Genomic DNA, 17,605 nt, shown 5'->3' on the forward strand with positions numbered 1-17,605 from the left:
TGTACGTCTCTAAATGTTTTGATGAATTGCACAAGGTGGACCCTCTTGTAAACAATTGTAATGCTTTATTGGGTCGTCCACTCACAGTTAACAGTCTTTGTATTGAGTTGTGCTTGAATTGTAGCCTACTGTAATTCTGCAAACTGTGAATGAATATTTCAATCAATCAAAAAGCACTGCTAAGGACGTGTCGTGTCCTTTGCATTGTTTGCAGGTCTCTGGTCTTCTTAGGTGTACTCGGTGTGTTGGGCTCTGGGTTCGGAGGCTACAACATGGCCATGGCGGCCATGAGTCCTTGTCCCCTGCTTCACAACTCTACCATAGGAGAGGCTCTCATTGTAAGTGGGGATGATATAGAACATAGAACCATGTATGATGTACCTACCACCCCCCAGCATCTTCCTGTCTGTCTGGAGGACCATGTGACTGATTTGATTCATTGAATACTTCATAGTACGACAGTTTGCAGGGGAAAAAAGCACTGGGAAGTATAGGCTACAGTTCAATCAAGGTCTGCTCAGAGGATTTAACCCATTTTTACCTGAGATCAGATTCAAAAAACGTCTTCTACATCCTGACACTTTTCTGAAAAAGCTATGTTTCTATGTCAGTCGTTCTTCGATTTAAAAAAAATAGCAGACCTACAAGCTCGTAGCGCGCCACTCGGTGGCGCGCTATGAGCTTGTAGATCTGCTATTTTTCAATAGCTAAATCATAACATGACACCAAAAGGGGTTAAAGACCTGTGAGGTCAGATGTAGAGAAAGCGGGAGGGGAGCGCCCTTGACTCCTTCAAAACTGCTCTCAAAGGACACCTACGGACGGCTGCAATTCAAAACGGTCTCCCGTAAAATCTGAATCCCCCCCAACCCCCTTTTTCCCCTCACTGCATTCTTTTCCCTTTTTGCTTCCTTTATGATGAATTCCTGTTCTGTTCTAGAAGTGTCTATTTGTACGTCTCTAAATGTTTTGATGAATTGAACATGGTGGACCCTGTTGTAAACAAGTGAAATGCTTAATTGGGTCGTCCACTCACAGTTAACAGTCTTTGTATTGAGTTTGTGCTTGAAATGTACTGTAATTCTGCAAACTGTTAATAAATATCAATTTCATATCAATATCAATATCAATAAATCAATCAATAATATAAAGAAAAAACATATACCTCATTCAACTAACGTTTAGAACGCTATTTTGTTCCGATCCATACAGGTTACGAAGGTTAATACTTTATGCATCCGAGTGTGTATTTTATTTTTACTAGCAGACTAAAGTGAGCTGCAAGTTCTTCCTTCTTTCTTGCTGCAAGAAAGGAGGAAGCACTGGCAGTCTGTGCACATAACATAACCGAGCCGAGGAAGCCACTGAGCCAGACGGGCCGACCACTTTTAGTTTCGCCAACTTTTCCTGAGAAGGAAATTTAAGAAAAATTAGGGTCTTATCTCTGGCGACGATTTGTTCCCAATTAACCAGAAAAAGGAGCTAGATTTCTCGCCAGAAGCTTTTCACTAATTCAGTCACTATAGGGGGGTCTGGAAAGAAGCTAAATATGGCGACAAATCCGCTAAGTTGGCAACACTGAGCTGCACAGGTTGGGAAACACTGCCGTGGCCTAAACCACATCATCATCACTCAAGGGCTGCCATGTCTCACCCTTTGAGTGTGACAGTCACGCAATTTAACCCTTTACCACGCACCACGCCACACATGCCATTTCACACGCATTATAAATAACAATTTTCTCCGTGGCTCCGTCGCATAATAACGCGCGCTCATGTGTGCGTCCTCACAAACGGTAAAATAGCCGATCTGCATGCAGCGCTGATATATGCAGTAGGAGGGTAAACAGTGGACCAATTCGTCAGCAGGGTCCCTGACTGTGACGCATGGAAATGAGCCATGCAGAGTTTAACATCGCTTCGAAATATTTTTCATGGAAGACAATATAGCCCCCACAACTGCAAGTTAAAACAAGTGAGTAAGTGTCAAAGTGACCTGTGACTATCTCTCTTCTATACTGGTGTGTGGCGTCTCTTGCGTGATATGAGGAAGTGGAACGGTGCCAGTAGCCCGTGCACGTTATAGGGACAAAGTAATCTGTGTGTGTGTGTGTGTGTGTGTGTGTGTGTGTGTGTGTGTGTGTGTGTGTGTGTGTGTGTGTGTGTGTGTGTGTGTGTGTGTGTGTGTGTGTGTGTGAGGGTGTGTGTGTGTGTGTGTGTGTGTGTGTGTGTGTGTGTGTGTGTGTGTGTGTGTGTGTGTGTGTGTGTGTGTGTGTGTGTGTGTGAAGTGAAGGGGGAGGGGACTTTTTATTTCACAACATATTCCCCAATTTACACTGAGATTATGGGGTGAATGAATGTGGCCAGACCCATCTTCTCTTTCTGTCATAGTGACATTGTCCTGCATCAGATCATGTCCAAATCAGGTTCTCCAATCTCCAGTAGCCTCTTCAGTTTTTTGAAGATTTTTTGAGTGGTGCAACCACTCCCTTACGGAGCTATGTGTGTGGCTGGCTGGGTCTGAGCACTATGTGTGTGGCTTGCAAGTTGCTGGATGGCTGGGTCTGAGCACTATGTGTGTGGCTGGCTGGGTCTGAGCACTATGTGTGTGGCTTGCTGGCTGGGTCTGAGCATGCATACATACATACATACATACATACATACATAGATAGATAGATAGATAGATAGATAGATAGATAGATAGATAGATAGATAGATAGATAGATAGATAGATAGATAGATAGATAGATATCTTTTTCATTTCTACTTTAAGCATGAGGAGGCTGTCAGTGCAGGGAGAGCAGCTGGCATGGAGTTGAAGACATCAGTGTTAAGGTTAAATATCAACGTTAAAACGGGCCAAATCAACATTAAAAAAAAGTGCCCTTCTGGGCACAGGTCTCCACCACGATTTCTTCCTCAGCCTAGTGGGAATATGCGTGCACAGTTTCATCGCAATCGGACGCTGCGTTGAGGAGTTGTGGCGATTTGTACAAAGCGGGCTACTCCTGAAAAGTGTAGGAGCCAATCGTGGCCAATCAGGATGGAATAGGGGATTAAAAAAAACCTGTCTTGATCACATGACTATGGAGATCATGTGTACCGATTTGCGTGAAATTTGGATAAAATCTGAAGGAGTAATAATAGAAAATGTGTTTTACATATGTCGGCCTCCTGGTGGCGCTATAAAGAGCAGATGTGAAAAATTCCAGACAAAGGTTTTTCCTTGGCCTCTAGGGAGTTGGCATACAAAGTTATCCACAGATCCGTGCAGTTAGAGGTAAAAAAACTTTTCGGCCAGTTATAGCGCCACCTTGAGGCTGAGTTGAAATTGTGGCATTTCGTCCTCGGCCTAGTGGGAATGTGGGTGCACAATTTCACGGAAATCACGCGATGTGTTCATGATTTGCAGCATTTTGTTTGAAACTGAGCACTCCTGTGAACTTTGGAAGCCAATCTTAACCAATCAGGATGGAGTCTGATAAATCTGAAAGACCCGTTCCGTTGAATGGCTCTAGAGAGACTGTGTACCAATTTGCGTGATGTTTGGACAAAATCTGTAGGTGTACTGTGCAAAAACTTGTTTTGCACAAAGCGGCCTCCTGGTGGCGCTATAACAGGCTGTTCTGGAAAGTTTGGGGCAGAGGTTCATCGTTGGCATCCAGGGAGTGTGTGTGCAAAATATGGCATCGACCGGGTTAACGGTGGCCGAGATTAGCTGTTCACGGACACACGGACGGACGGACGGACACACGGACGGACGGAGTGCAAAACATACTCTCCCCACATGCCTTCGGCCTGGTGGAGACAAAAAGGCACAAAAAAAAGAAACGCATTAAGACAATAGAGTCTCACTCTTGACATTTTTTGAAATATGGCACTGTGGCAGCCCAGTTATCGTTCTTTACTTTGTGCACACACACAAAACCAGTTTGGTGACTTTGGTCTCTAGACACTCCCTTCTTTGTGTGTTAAAACAGTCGACCATTTTGACACAACCTCACAACCCGGCCACAACACAGAGAACTGAACACCATGCACTCCATTTTGCCACATTGGATTCAAGCCTAAAGATTAATATCGGGTAGGTGCTTTTAATCACTTTACTGGAACTAATGTCTAGTCTGTTTTAGGGGGCATTCCAACAGGTAGCTAAATATGTATTTTTTCCACAAACCCCACAAAGGATCTACTGAATGTGAAGAGGGGATACTATAGGCGATGCCATACAGTATGTGTGTCATAAGCTCAATATGTCAGTTTGTCAGCAAACCTTGTCCCCTTCACATTCAGTAGATCCCGTGATCTGATCGTTTGTGGCCAGATGTAATTTCCTGGTAATTTCTAGTAGGACTAAATTTAATTAAATCACAACTTGAATCTTGATGCAAACAGCACAGGGAGTGTAATAAATGATACAATACAGGGTCTTTCTAAAATATGTAATGACAAAAAAGTCATTTCAGTAATTTGCTACTGAATTGAAAAGAGGAAAAGAAAATGAAAAGAGAAATAAAATACTGGATTTGTGTAAAATAAATTATTTGTCTGGAATATAATGTTTTAAAACTTGTTAAAATGGTACGGTGAACCTAGCATGGTGATTGAATGGTAGGGTGAATTGTTTGCCATGGTGAGTTGTTTGCCATGTTAGGACATGCACCTACTGTGAACACAGTAGGTGCATGTCCTAACATGGCATGTTGTGTTGATGCAGTTAAGTGTAAATGGCACAACGATGTTGTTTTGGATATAGTAAAAAGAAATGTGGCAAAATGTATTGGTTACCTGTGGGCTGGGTGGCTTCCAATGGTGGGGTGTGACTGTGTCCTGCTGAGAGTCCCGAGCAGGGTTGTCGGAGAAGTTAGGATTCTCATCATGGCGTGGTTCTGCAAAGTGTGATTGTACAGCAGCATGCATGATCTAGGCGGAATGTGAAGACGGCAGTTGAGGGATTTGTGGGTGACATAGTGAATGTAATGTTTCGTAGATGTAATGGAAGTCATTGTGAGAGTTGAGGGGTATTGAGAAGGACAGAAGTACTTACTTTTGGTGGGGGGCGTGGGTAAGGAGCGAGTATATGTGTCATCACTGCAGTTTGCTGTGATGTGAAGACAGGGGAGGGGTTTGGGGGGAGGCAAAGAAGAGTTTGCTGTGGTATGATGTCAGTGAATGGCAGTATGTGACATTGTTGTGTTTGGAATGTATTACATGGAAATGTGTCAGTGTACTGTTGGTCGCTTCCAATGAGGTGGGGGGAGGGGGTGGGGGGTGTTTCCCTGGCGATTTGCCCATTCAGGGTTGGCTGAGTAATGCAGGCAGTCACATTGTTGTAAAGGATAGAAAAGCTCATTTAGAAAGGCAAGGTAGCCGTATTTTTATATGGCTGTTGTAGTAAGTGTTAATTAATGCTTGTGACGTTAGTGGATTTGGTGCAGTGAAAGGGACACACACACACACACACACACACACACACACACACACACACACACACACACACACACACACACACACACACACACACACACACACACAGAATATGAAGGTGGACAGCTGTGTGAAGTGAGGGGTGCTGTTATCAATCATACATCACATACATATACATACGTATCATCATATACATCACATTCCATGCTCAGCCAATCCAGTACAGTACACTACAGCGCACAGACAGTGCAGTATAGAAGTATAGTTGCACCACTCAGTTCACACAGAAAACAGTGGCGTGCACAGACATTTAGAGGGGCAGGTGCTCAAGTGAAAAAAGGGCACCTTGTGCAGCTCGTGGAACCGGCCATTTGCCTTAATAGTGTGAGTTTTATAGATATTGGGGCCTAAATAATATTAGAAGCTTATTATCACCATGGGGCAGGGGGGGGGGTTGTTTTTTTTCAAAAGGGCACATTGCCAAAAGGGCAAAAGTGCACGCCACTAACAGAAAACATGCTTATGAAATGGCTGTGTGACTGTAAGCTGAAGAGGACACACACACACACACACACACACACACACACACACACACACACACACACACACACACACACACACACACACACACACACACACACACACACACATTCTGGGTATTATTGGAAAACGGTGGTTATCAATTATCATGTTAAATAGACACTTTGCAGTGTTTGTGTGCTTGGGCGGCCGCTGTAGGCTATCCACGTTTTTCCCCGCCAAGGCACTGGGGCTCCTTGTGTGTGTGCTTTGCTTCCTCCAGGCCGCACTGCCATGTCTGCTTATTATAAGTAACCTTTGACTTGTTTTTTTCTGTAAAGTCACTTGCATTATTGGTTGCTGGTTGATGTTTTTTTGGGCTTGATTCTAAAGTGCAAAGTAGTTGCTTATTTGGTCTTGCTTCCACATTTCTTCACATCAAGGATCCTCAGATTAATATGTAATTGTCCACGGACATCCATCTGAACATATTTTGTGCCTTTTTTATTAAAATGTTTAAAAAATATTCTATGTGGCTATGTGGCCATGAGCACGAGTATAGACCGATTCCGTACCGGTTTCATGGTCGCAGCCTACGTATTTCCTGTAGGCGGACTCGACGTAGCTGTGGGGGTAAAACCCTCACCAGGCGCACGTCTTCCACTACAGTGAACGGCAGAGTGACTGATGTTAGTTTGCCTCAAACTTTACTCCTTTACCTGCTTTCTTACTAACACTAACATTACAAAGATGCCCAGAACATCGAGATGAACCTGTGTAGTTTATGGCTGCTCCAACAGTAGTGGCAACATAACAAATAAAATAAAACGGAATGTCTAATATCCACCGCGATGGCTGAGACCAGAGCCATTGAGTAATGGTTGAGACAAAGCAGTGAAGAATCCTGCAAGATACATAATTTCAGTCTTACCCAATACCCAATCTTTCTGTTTTATGAACACAAGGCTGCTGTATTTTATACCTCATACTAAGCATTTAAAGTATGAGGTATAAAGTACAGCAGCCTTGTGTTAATAAAACAGAAATATTTGGTATTGGGTAAGACTGGCGTTATGTATCTTTCACTGCTTTGTCTCAACCATTGCTCAATGGCTCTGGTCTCCGCCACCGCGGTGGATATTAGACATTCCGTTTTTATTTTATTTTTATGTTGCCACTACTGTTGGAGCAGCCATAAACTACACAGGTCCATCTCGATGTTCTGGGCATCTTTGTAATGTTAGTGTTAGTAAAAAAGCAGGTAAAGGAGTAAAGTTTGAGGCAAACTAACATCAGTCACTCTGCCGTTCACTGTAGTGGAAGAGGTGCGCCTGGTAAGGGTTTTACCCCCGCAGCTACGTCGAGTCAGCCTACAGGAAATACGTAGGCTGCGACCATGAGACCCGCTACGGAATCGGTCTATATGACTATAGGGTACCAGTAGGGGGCGCCAGAAACAGAGAGAGGGCTAGTGTTGCCTGCTAAGGGTGCTGCTGGCTGCTCGAGGGTGTGAATGAAACCAGAGCCTATTGTATTGCCACAAGAACATATGTTTTGCATAAGTCCTGCAACCAGAAAGGAGTGGAGTTTTTACTCTGGTTTCATTCCAAACTATTCCACAGGTAAACTTTAAAAAAACCAACAATCTGTCATGAAACTATTCATAGTAAGTGCAATGTGTACCGATTTAAAATGTGCTATAAGATCAGAGTGTTACCTCTTAAAATAGACTGTTCAGTTCTATTTTTGTAGTTCCGTTAAACATTTCCTAAGGCACAGACCTTCTCCTAGCCTCCGATACAGGTTTAAAGGGATAGTTCACAATTTTTTAACTTAAAGGCCCGCTGACACGCCCCTCGGGAGCTAATAAAGGATATCAAACAATGCTATCATGATTGTGACGTCAGACTGTGACAAGCTTTCTCCATCGACTTCTATGCGGGCTCGCCGGGCTTGGTGGCCGTAGTAGCATAGCAACTTATGCTACTATTTTGGTGTCACATTTAGAGTCATATTTCCTATAAATGTAATTGAAAAAAATTATTTTTTCGCTCTAAAATATTCGTTAGAATGACATTGAGTTGACGTGTAAGTTTGAGGGTAAACTGTTGCATATTCGCAATTTCGCTAATTTCCCCGGCCATCTCTCTCGGTCTCCCCCGCTGACATGCACTCAGCCACGGCATACACTCAGCCCTTCTCACAGGTTGAGTAGCGGCACTGCACCGGGCGAATTTCCCCGGCCATCTCTCTCGGTCTCCCCCGCTGACATGCACTCAGCCACGGCATACACTCAGCCCTTCTCACAGGTTGAGTAGCGGCACTGCACCGGGCGAATTTCCCCGGCCATCTCTCTCGGTCCCCCCCGCTGACATGCACTCAGCCACGGCATACACTCAGCCCTTCTCACAGGTTGAGTAGCGGCACTGCACCGGGCTAAAATGCATATCCGTCTTCAAATAGCTACCACAACATTGTTCAAGTGAACTGTGTGTTTATGCTTGTTCATTGTAATAATCAATATAGCTATGATGATTTATCGCCGCGTCGCTCCGCATGACAAAATGCCCCTCTCACCGCCGGGGCACTGAGCCTCTTCTGGTCAGTGGTCATGCAGGCTGCACACACGGGGAACGTATAGCCTCTATGGTCCCCGGCGCATATTGAACTGGGCATGTGTCTGTCTGTGTACACACTACATACACAACTACACACACACACACACACACACACACACACACACGCACACGTGTACACACACACACACACACATGTATTCATATGTGGGCATATGCCTGCCCACAGACAGATACAGTTCATTCACATATATGGATGGTGGATATATCTATGAGAATTACGTATATTTATTTGGCTGACGGCTCAGTGAGTGTATGCCCGAAGAGAGAGAGAGAGAGAGAGAGAGAGAGAGAGAGAGAGAGGGAGAGAGGGAGAGAGAGAGAGAGAGAGAGAGATACGGAGGGAGAGAATTGCGGTGCGTAAGGGGGAGGCATACTTTGGTTAGACATAGCATTGGTTAGACATGGGTTACGGTTAGGTTTAGGTGTGCTGCCTCGTGGGAGGTTAGGTTTAGGGTGAGGGTTTGAGATAGGTTGTAGATGTAGGACTAATGACTAACCAATGACTAGTCTAAACCAAAAACTGTCTAAACTAAGTACTGCACCCGCGTAAGGCACTCCGTATGCGCGCTGATGCAAGACGCAGTGTGTGTGTGTGTGTGTGTGTGTGTGTGTGCGAGATAGAGAGAGAGAGAGAGAGAGAGAGAGAGAGACTGCCCCCCCATATCGGTGTGTGTGAGAGAGAGCGTGTGTGTGTGTGTGTGTGTGTGTGTGTGTGTGTGTGTGTGTGTGTGTGTGTGTGTGAGAGAGAGAGAGAGAGAGAGCGGTCAGGTTACTTGAGCCGGCAGCAGTGCCCCACTGCCCCGGGCAGAGGCACTATATGACGGCGCCACGGCGGGGACATAGGACTGGATGGCCCGGCCACGGGACGGGACTCGTCACTCGAGTGACGCGGCGATAAATCATCATAGCGATATTGATTATTACAATGAACAAGCATAAACACACAGTTCACTTGAACAATGCTGCGGTACATAAGATATTTGAAGACGGATATGCATTTTAGCCCGGTGCAATGCTGCTATAGACAGGCAGTGAACCTGTGAACAGGGCTCTGCACAAGGCTGAATTTGAGGCCATGTTAGCGGGGTTACAGAGAGCTGCATCCCAGCTCTCTGGAACTCATCACGCGATATTGCGAGTATGCAATAGTATCCCCTCAAACTTACACGTCAACTCAATGTCATTGTAACGAATATTTTAGAGCGAAAAAATATATTTTTTTCAATTTCATTTATAGCCAAAATGACCTAAATGTACCGTAAAAAACGCTAGCCTGAGCTAGCTAGCAGCCACTTGTTGCTAGCGTGGCGCGCCGTAGCCCTGTCTCAAACAATTTCAAACTGTTTTCAGTCAGACCACGTGATGTGCTGTACCACCCATATTAATTTCGGGGCGTGTCAGCGGACCTTTAAGTTGTATGAAATACTTGCCATTAATATAGTGGTTGCAACTGTATTAATTCATTGCCCGAGTCCGTATTGTTGACCTATTTCTAAAATCTCAGCGCAACTTTCGTTCAACTTTGACCCCTCTATCACATGTAACTATTTTTGGCCGTAGTGATATGGACACAAAATACATAGTTCTGTGTGATAGAGGGGTCAAAAATGAACAAAAGTTGCACTAGAAATAGGTCAAGAATACAAAGGACGCTAGTTTTGTGAATTCATTTATTTTTAATGCGTGGCCCCCTGTGTCCCCCACAAAATGACTGGAACTACTAAATATTTCATCAAATCCAGAGCGGAACTCCCACCATGGGATTCGGGCAATTAATACAGTTGCAACCACTATATTAATGGTACTTCATACAGCTTAGGTTTAAAAAATCTGAACTATCCCGTTAACGCACCTTTGCATCGAACTATTGTGACACAGCATTCCTTTAAATCCTACAGGCCCTTCATCAATCACTTGTGACATGTACATAATTATCTGTTTTTACCCTCAGGTATTGTTCCATGACCTGCATACTTTCTCAACATAGACTACAGAACCGCACCTTAATTGAAACCAACGACTATTTAAAGGAGAATTCCATGCTAGAAGGCTTTCTTACCTTTCTTTGTAGTTGTTACGTCCCCACCAAAGAGGTCCAGGTGTTTCTTTGTGCAAAAACTCCTTATTGGCTATTTCCCCTACCATAAGCCCTCAATGAATTGCATTCAATTGAATGGGGCTATGGGATGTTGTGCTAATTTGCTTATTTCCAAAGAAATAAGTAGTAAAGTGTGCAGCTTGGGATATTATCTACATTATGAAGAGAGGATATATACAAAAATATAATGATTTTGAGCGATGGAAATAAGCGAATTAGCACAACACCCCATATAGCCCCATTTAATTCCCATTCAATGAAATTCAATTAATTTAGGGCTTATGGTAGGGGAAATGCCAATAAGGAGGTTTTGCACAAAATAACACCTGGACCTCTTTGGTGGGGACGTAACAACTACAAGCTTTCTAGCATGGAATTCTCCTTTAAGCTACGATGACACAAGCAAAACTCGTTTAGCTTGTAGAACTTCTTGTCTCTTCCTAGACCTAGAATGCCTGTGATCATTTAATTATACTTCGTAAATTTTCATGTATCTCAGGCATAGATGCCTTGCACCGGGAGCTGGTCGATTTGAAAATGTGCGGCCTAAATGTGATAAATGCTCCGTTTGTACTCACCCATTAAATTATTCCAAAGACTTGGAGTGAAAAATGGTCCTATAGTTTTATATCCATGTGAAAGTTCTGGCACAAAACACGTATTTAGTGAATTATCTCCACTTTTTCAAGAGATGCACACGGACATCTTTCTCTCCGGGCGAGGGGACGTATTTGTAAACATGACGTATTTGTTAAATCAGTTCATCGATTTTTCCGGTCCCCCTCGCCCGGAGAGAAAGATGTCCGTGTGCATCTCTTGAAAAAGTGTTTAAATACGCGTTTTGTGCCAGAACTTTCACATGGATATAAAACTAGAGGACCATTTTTCACACCACGTCTTTGGAATAATTTAATGGGTGAGTACAAACGGAGCATTCATCACATTTAGGCCGCCCATGTAGAACCCTAACTGAAATTAACCTGTGTGTTCTATGGCTCTGTATGTGAAATACTGTACATACTGTATGTAACAACAAGAGCCGTTCTAGGGCTAGTCTCTTCCTGTCCTCTATAACACTGTCCTCTGAGAAGCCATCTATCTATACTGTAACTGTTGCGCTCAAAGTGTTAAGTAGCCAAATGTGCCGGGGACCCCAAAGGCAAAGACACTGAGTCAGGAGTGAACAAAAGGAAATTTATTTCAAACTTGGTTTGTTAGGAGCATGAGGGGAGTCCTGGAAGGAGGGGTGGAGCTGGGAGACACTGGGTTTGTGGAGGGAGCCTGGAACAAAACAGAGGAATAAAGTTAGAACAAAAACAGCAGAAAAACTCTCAAAAGCAAAAATAGAAGATGCACAACTAAGTACGCTAAGGTACGCTAGGAACTGTTTCTAAACTGCAGGTAACACTAACCACAGTAGTCAACGTCCAAGCGTTGGGCGCCGGCTCTCAGCAGCTTATATTGGCAGTCTCTGATGGTGATTGTGGAGCAGCTGGGCTGATTGGAATCAGCCCCACCTGTGCTGGCTGAGGAAGATGCCCGGCCCTTGTCCTATGATGTCGTGCAGGGGAGGGACTAGGAACGTGAGGAGCTTGTGACACAACAGTAACTGTAATAACCTAATATGAAGTAATATGCACGCATTGGCCTTTGCAGCCAAGAGGCCCCTTTTCTCCTGCAACTGTACTGATAAGACCCAATTATTGAAATCCCAAAAATGGAATATGCTTGGACTAGGGATGGGAATTAACGATTCATTCATGAATTGATAATTGATAAATGTTGATAACCTTATTGACCGATTAACCAGCGGCGGTTTTGTAAAAAGAATCGGAGTATCTTAATGTCCTCAATGTCTAACAGAAATCTACATTTTGCTGATATACAGAAATAATACAAACGGCATATAGTCCTTAATGAAATATTTATTTGACAATATGATACACGGCCAGGCAATGGCATGAAATAAAAAGTCTTGTCTTTCACATTACATGCAAAAGTAGAGATTTTTCTGTGGCTACCAAGGTGGGGGGAGGTTAACCAGCCCACACATTGTTAAGTTTAATTGATTGAATCCTTAATGGTGATTTATCGATTAACGGGTAACTATTAACATCAATAACGTGGACCATGCATATGTCACATATAATGCCAGTCTCAGGACTGCAACCTTCATTCCCTGAAGAAGACCTCCTAGGTCGAAATGTTGGATTCTTGTCAATGAATAGCTACGAGTGTGCTGCCTTTTTCTTATTTTGTCAGGACTGTAACCTGCCAGTATAGAGTGGATAACGTCCTTGTCTCGCTGGGTAACTATATGCATACAGTAGCTAATAACTTTAAACGTTGGCATGTCATTATAGGCTATACAAATAAAAGATAATTGCTTATCTACAAGCTCACAACATGCTGTGATGAGTTGTGAGCTTGTAGATCATAGATTATTTAATTCATATTTTTTAATAATAGTGGCTTGTTTTAAAATGTGTAGTGCAGTGGAATAGAATAGACACTATATGGCACATCAAGAGTCCTTTAGTAGGCTACTGTAGGATATACAATTGTGTTTCTTGTAATATTATTGACAACTTGTTTTGCATGTCCGTGGCAAAAATAAAATATGAATGGTGCAGATAGCTACTATACTATCATGACTATTGGTGGTGGTGGTGGTGGTGGTGGCAATATTAATTCTGGAGTCTGGATTTATCAAATCCTCTGTTGAGGAGAGGGCAATACTATAATATACTACACTATTACACTATTATACTCATTACACTATTACACTTATTAAACTATTACACTCATTACAGTATTACTTATTGTAACTTATTGGAGAAAAAGTTCTATACTACTTTTATACCACATTTTCGATGTAAAAGGTGGTATACCACTTTTAAAAGTGGTACAGTATACAAAAATAATAATAAAATAAAGGCTACTGGGTCCAAGCCCAGAAAGTCAGTCAGTCAGTCAGTCAGTCAGTCAGTCAGTCAGTCAGTCAGTCAGTCAGTCAGTCAGTCTGTCTGTCTGTCTGTCCCCCAAATAGCAATAATTTCAACCCCACAAAACGTACGATTTTGTCATCTATCCATTTGCCCGCTTGACTTATTTGTTTTCCTCCATGGACACAGAGAAAAACAGATTAGAAAGTAAATCATAATCATTCATTCATTTAAAATTCCTCCACCCGCTATTTTTAATCCTTCACGTAAACGGCACACAAGTTAGTTAGTTAGTTAGTTAGTTAAATTTATTGTCCACGTGTGGAAATTCGTCTTCGGTCTCAACAGTAAAAAACAAACGGTTACAACAACAGCAACAACACTTAACACAATTATTTTCTCATGGCAAAAAAGTGCAGGACAACAGTGGCAAATATATTGGAAAAACAAACAAAACTAAACTAAACTATAAAAAGTGCCCTTCTGGGCACAGGTCTCCACCAGGATAGGAATGTAGGACATTGCAGCTTGCCTTCATCTGGTGGTTGGATAAAAGGGCAACAAAAGTAAATTAGAGGTAAAAACACTTTTCGGCCAGTTATAGCGCCACCCTGAGGCTGAGTTGAAATTGTTCATGTGGCATTTCTTCCTCGGCCTAGTGGGAATGTGCGTGCACAATTTCACGGAAATCACGCGATGTGTTCATGATTTGCAGCATTTTGTTTGAAACGGAGCACTCCTGTGAACTTTGGAAGCCAATCTTAACCAATCAGGATGGAGTCTGAGAAATCTGAAAGACCCATTTCGTTGAATGGCTCTAGAGAGACTTTGTACCAATTTGCGCGATGTTTGGACAAAATCTGTAGGTGTACTGTGCAAAAACTTGTTTTGCACAAAGCGGCCTCCTGGTGGCGCTATAACAGGCCGTTCTGGAAATTTTGGGGCAGAGGTTCATCATTGGCATCCAGGGAGTGTGTGTGCAAAATTTGGCATCGACCGGGTTAACGGTGGCCGAGATTAGCTGCTCACGGACACACGGACGGACGGACGGACGGACACACACACACACACACACGGATGGACGGACGGAGTGCAAAACATACTCTCCCCCCATGCCTTCGGCCTGGTGGAGACAATAAACTAAAAATGTTACGGTACTTTGTACCGTCTTCCAGAGGGAAGCAGTTCGAACTCCCCGCAGAGTGGATGAGAGGGGTCGTTTGCTATCTTGATAGCTTTTTTACGAAGTACCTCCTTGTAGATACAGCCTAATTGTCTCCACCAGGCCGAAGGCCTAGGGGGAGAGTATGTTTTGCACTCCGTCCGTCCGTCCGTGTGTCCGTGTGTGTGTGTGTCCGTCCGTCCGTCCGTCCGTGTGTCCGTGAGCAGCTAATCTCGGCCACCGTTAACCCGGTCGATGCCAAATTTTGCACACACACTCCCTGGATGCCAACGATGAACCTCTGCCCCAAACTTTCCAGAACGGCCTGTTATAGCGCCACCAAGAGGCCGCTTTGTGCAAAACAAGTTTTTGCACAGTACACCTACAGATTTTGTCCAAACATCACGCAAATTCATACACAGTCTCTCTAGAGCCATTCAACGAAACCGGTCTTTCAGATTTCCAGAACGGCCTGTTATAGCGCCACCAGGAGGCCGCTCCAGGAGGCCGCTTTGTGCAAAACAGGTTTTTGCACAGTACACCTACAGATTTTGTCCAAACATCACGCAAATTGGTACACAGTCTCTCTAGAGCCATTCAACGAAACCAGTCTTTCAGATTTCCAGAACGGCCTGTTATAGCGCCACCAGGAGGCCGCTTTGTGCAAAACAAGTTTTTACACAGTACACCTACAGATTTTGTCCAAACATCACGCAAATTGGTACACAGTCTCTCTAGAGCCATTCAACGAAACCGGTCTTTCAGATTTCCAGAACGGCCTGTTATAGCGCCACCAGGAGGCCGCTCCAGGAGGCCGCTTTGTGCAAAACAAGTTTTTGCACAGTACACCTACAGATTTTGTCCAAACATCACGCAAATTGGTACACAGTCTCTCTAGAGCCATTCAACGAAACCAGTCTTTCAGATTTCTCAGACTCCATCCTGATTGGTTAAGATTGGCTTCCAAAGTTCACAGGAGTGCTCAGTTTCAAACAAAATGCTGCAAATCATGAACACATCGCGTGATTTCCGTGAAATTGTGCACCCACATTCCCACTAGGCAGAGGACGAAATGCCACATGAACAATTTCAACTCAGCCTCAAGGTGGCGCTATAACTGGCCGAAAAGTGTTTTTACCTCTAACTGCACGGATCTGTGGATAACTTTGTATGCCAACTCCCTAGAGGCCAAGGAAAAACCTTTGCCTGGAATTCTTCACATCTGCTCATCCTGGTGGAGACCTGTGCCCAGTAGGGCACTTTTTCTAGTTGTTTCTGTCTCTTCCCAATGACTTTTGAGGCTAGGTTTACTATTCGCTGCAGCTTGCTTCTTCCTTTTACATTTAGATTGCCAAACCACATTGCCATGTTAAAAGTCAAGATTCCCTCTGGTTTCCATCAGGTTTGTTTCCATAATGTGCTTGCTCACTCTAAAGGAGTTGAGCTTGCGTAGTAGGTGGAGGCGTTGGTGACAAGTTTTAAAAATCTGGTCAGTATTTTCACTGAAATTGAGTTTGCTGTCAATATATGTGCCTAAGTATTTAAAAGTGTCTACTACCTCCACTATTTGTCCACCAATTGTAATGGACTGCACAGGTTCCTTTTCATGAATGACAAGTTATTTTGTTTTTGTCACATTGATCCCTAAGGAGCTTTTATCGCACCAGTTCTGAAGAGATAACACATGTGCTCTGTATGCTTCCTCCCCCACTGTGTCCCCCTTCTTCAGTAAGGCAACCAGGGCCATATCATCCGCATATTTGAACAAATTAAACATATCCTGGTCTAACTGGAATTCATTTGTATATAAGGAGAAAAGTAAGGGGGATAAGATAGTCCCCTGTGGAGCACCGGTGTTAAGCACAGTGATGTCAGACAGAGTATCATTAACACGGACCTGTTGAGGACGGTCAGAGAGGAAGTCTCTGACAAGATGGATAATACCTCCATTTACCCATATGTCAATGAGTCTCTGCAGAAGGGTGTGTATCTGCATGCTGTTGAAAGCAGAGGTAAAATCAATAAAAAGGACCCTGGCAAAGTGGGAGGGGACTTGATTGGTGGTGATGCCATAGAACAGGAGATGAAATACCATTGTGAATAAACATGACATAAAGAGTCATCAGAGAGTGAATGAGATTGTATCACTATCTGCTCCCCATAGGTGGCAGCCATCTTGAAAAAATGGTTCGCTATACTGGGAAGTGAGGACGCTGTATCAACTGTTTGCTGCTTCACCTCCCAATGAATAAATGCATGAATGGACATATTGTAAAGCACTTTGAGCACTTGGAAAAGCGCTATAAAAATGCAATTCAATTCAGTATAACTACACTTGAGCTTTTTTTAATTATTTTGTTTTTATTTATTTATTAGTTTTTAGTTAGCCATTTCTTTCAGACGTGGGTGGGAGTTGGTGGGTCGTCGGTGTCGTCCTGCTCTCCCAACACACCTACCAGGGCCAGTTGAAGAGGACAAGGAAGTTGAGAGTGAGGAGGATGAGGAGCAGTGTTGGAACTAACACCCTTACTTTAAGTTACTTTACATAACAAAACTACTTTTTGCTGTAACTTGTAACTGTAACGTAACAGTAACCATTATAGTTACTGTGTTTTCAATGGGTGAGTTAGTAGTTACCCACGTTACATAATGTAATCCAAAAGAACAGTGTCCTTCTCCTGCCAGTGTGGAGAATGTCATGTAAACTGACATAGTGCGCTCCCAGAGTGAAACACATTCCACATGAGAAAGAGAAAGTGGCTTCCACAGGGCATAATGTCATCATAATGATGATCATTGGTAACATAGGGTAACAT

This window comes from Protomyctophum parallelum (assembly GCF_964188405.1).
Source record: "Protomyctophum parallelum genome assembly, chromosome: 1".
NCBI lineage: Eukaryota > Metazoa > Chordata > Actinopteri > Myctophiformes > Myctophidae > Protomyctophum > Protomyctophum parallelum.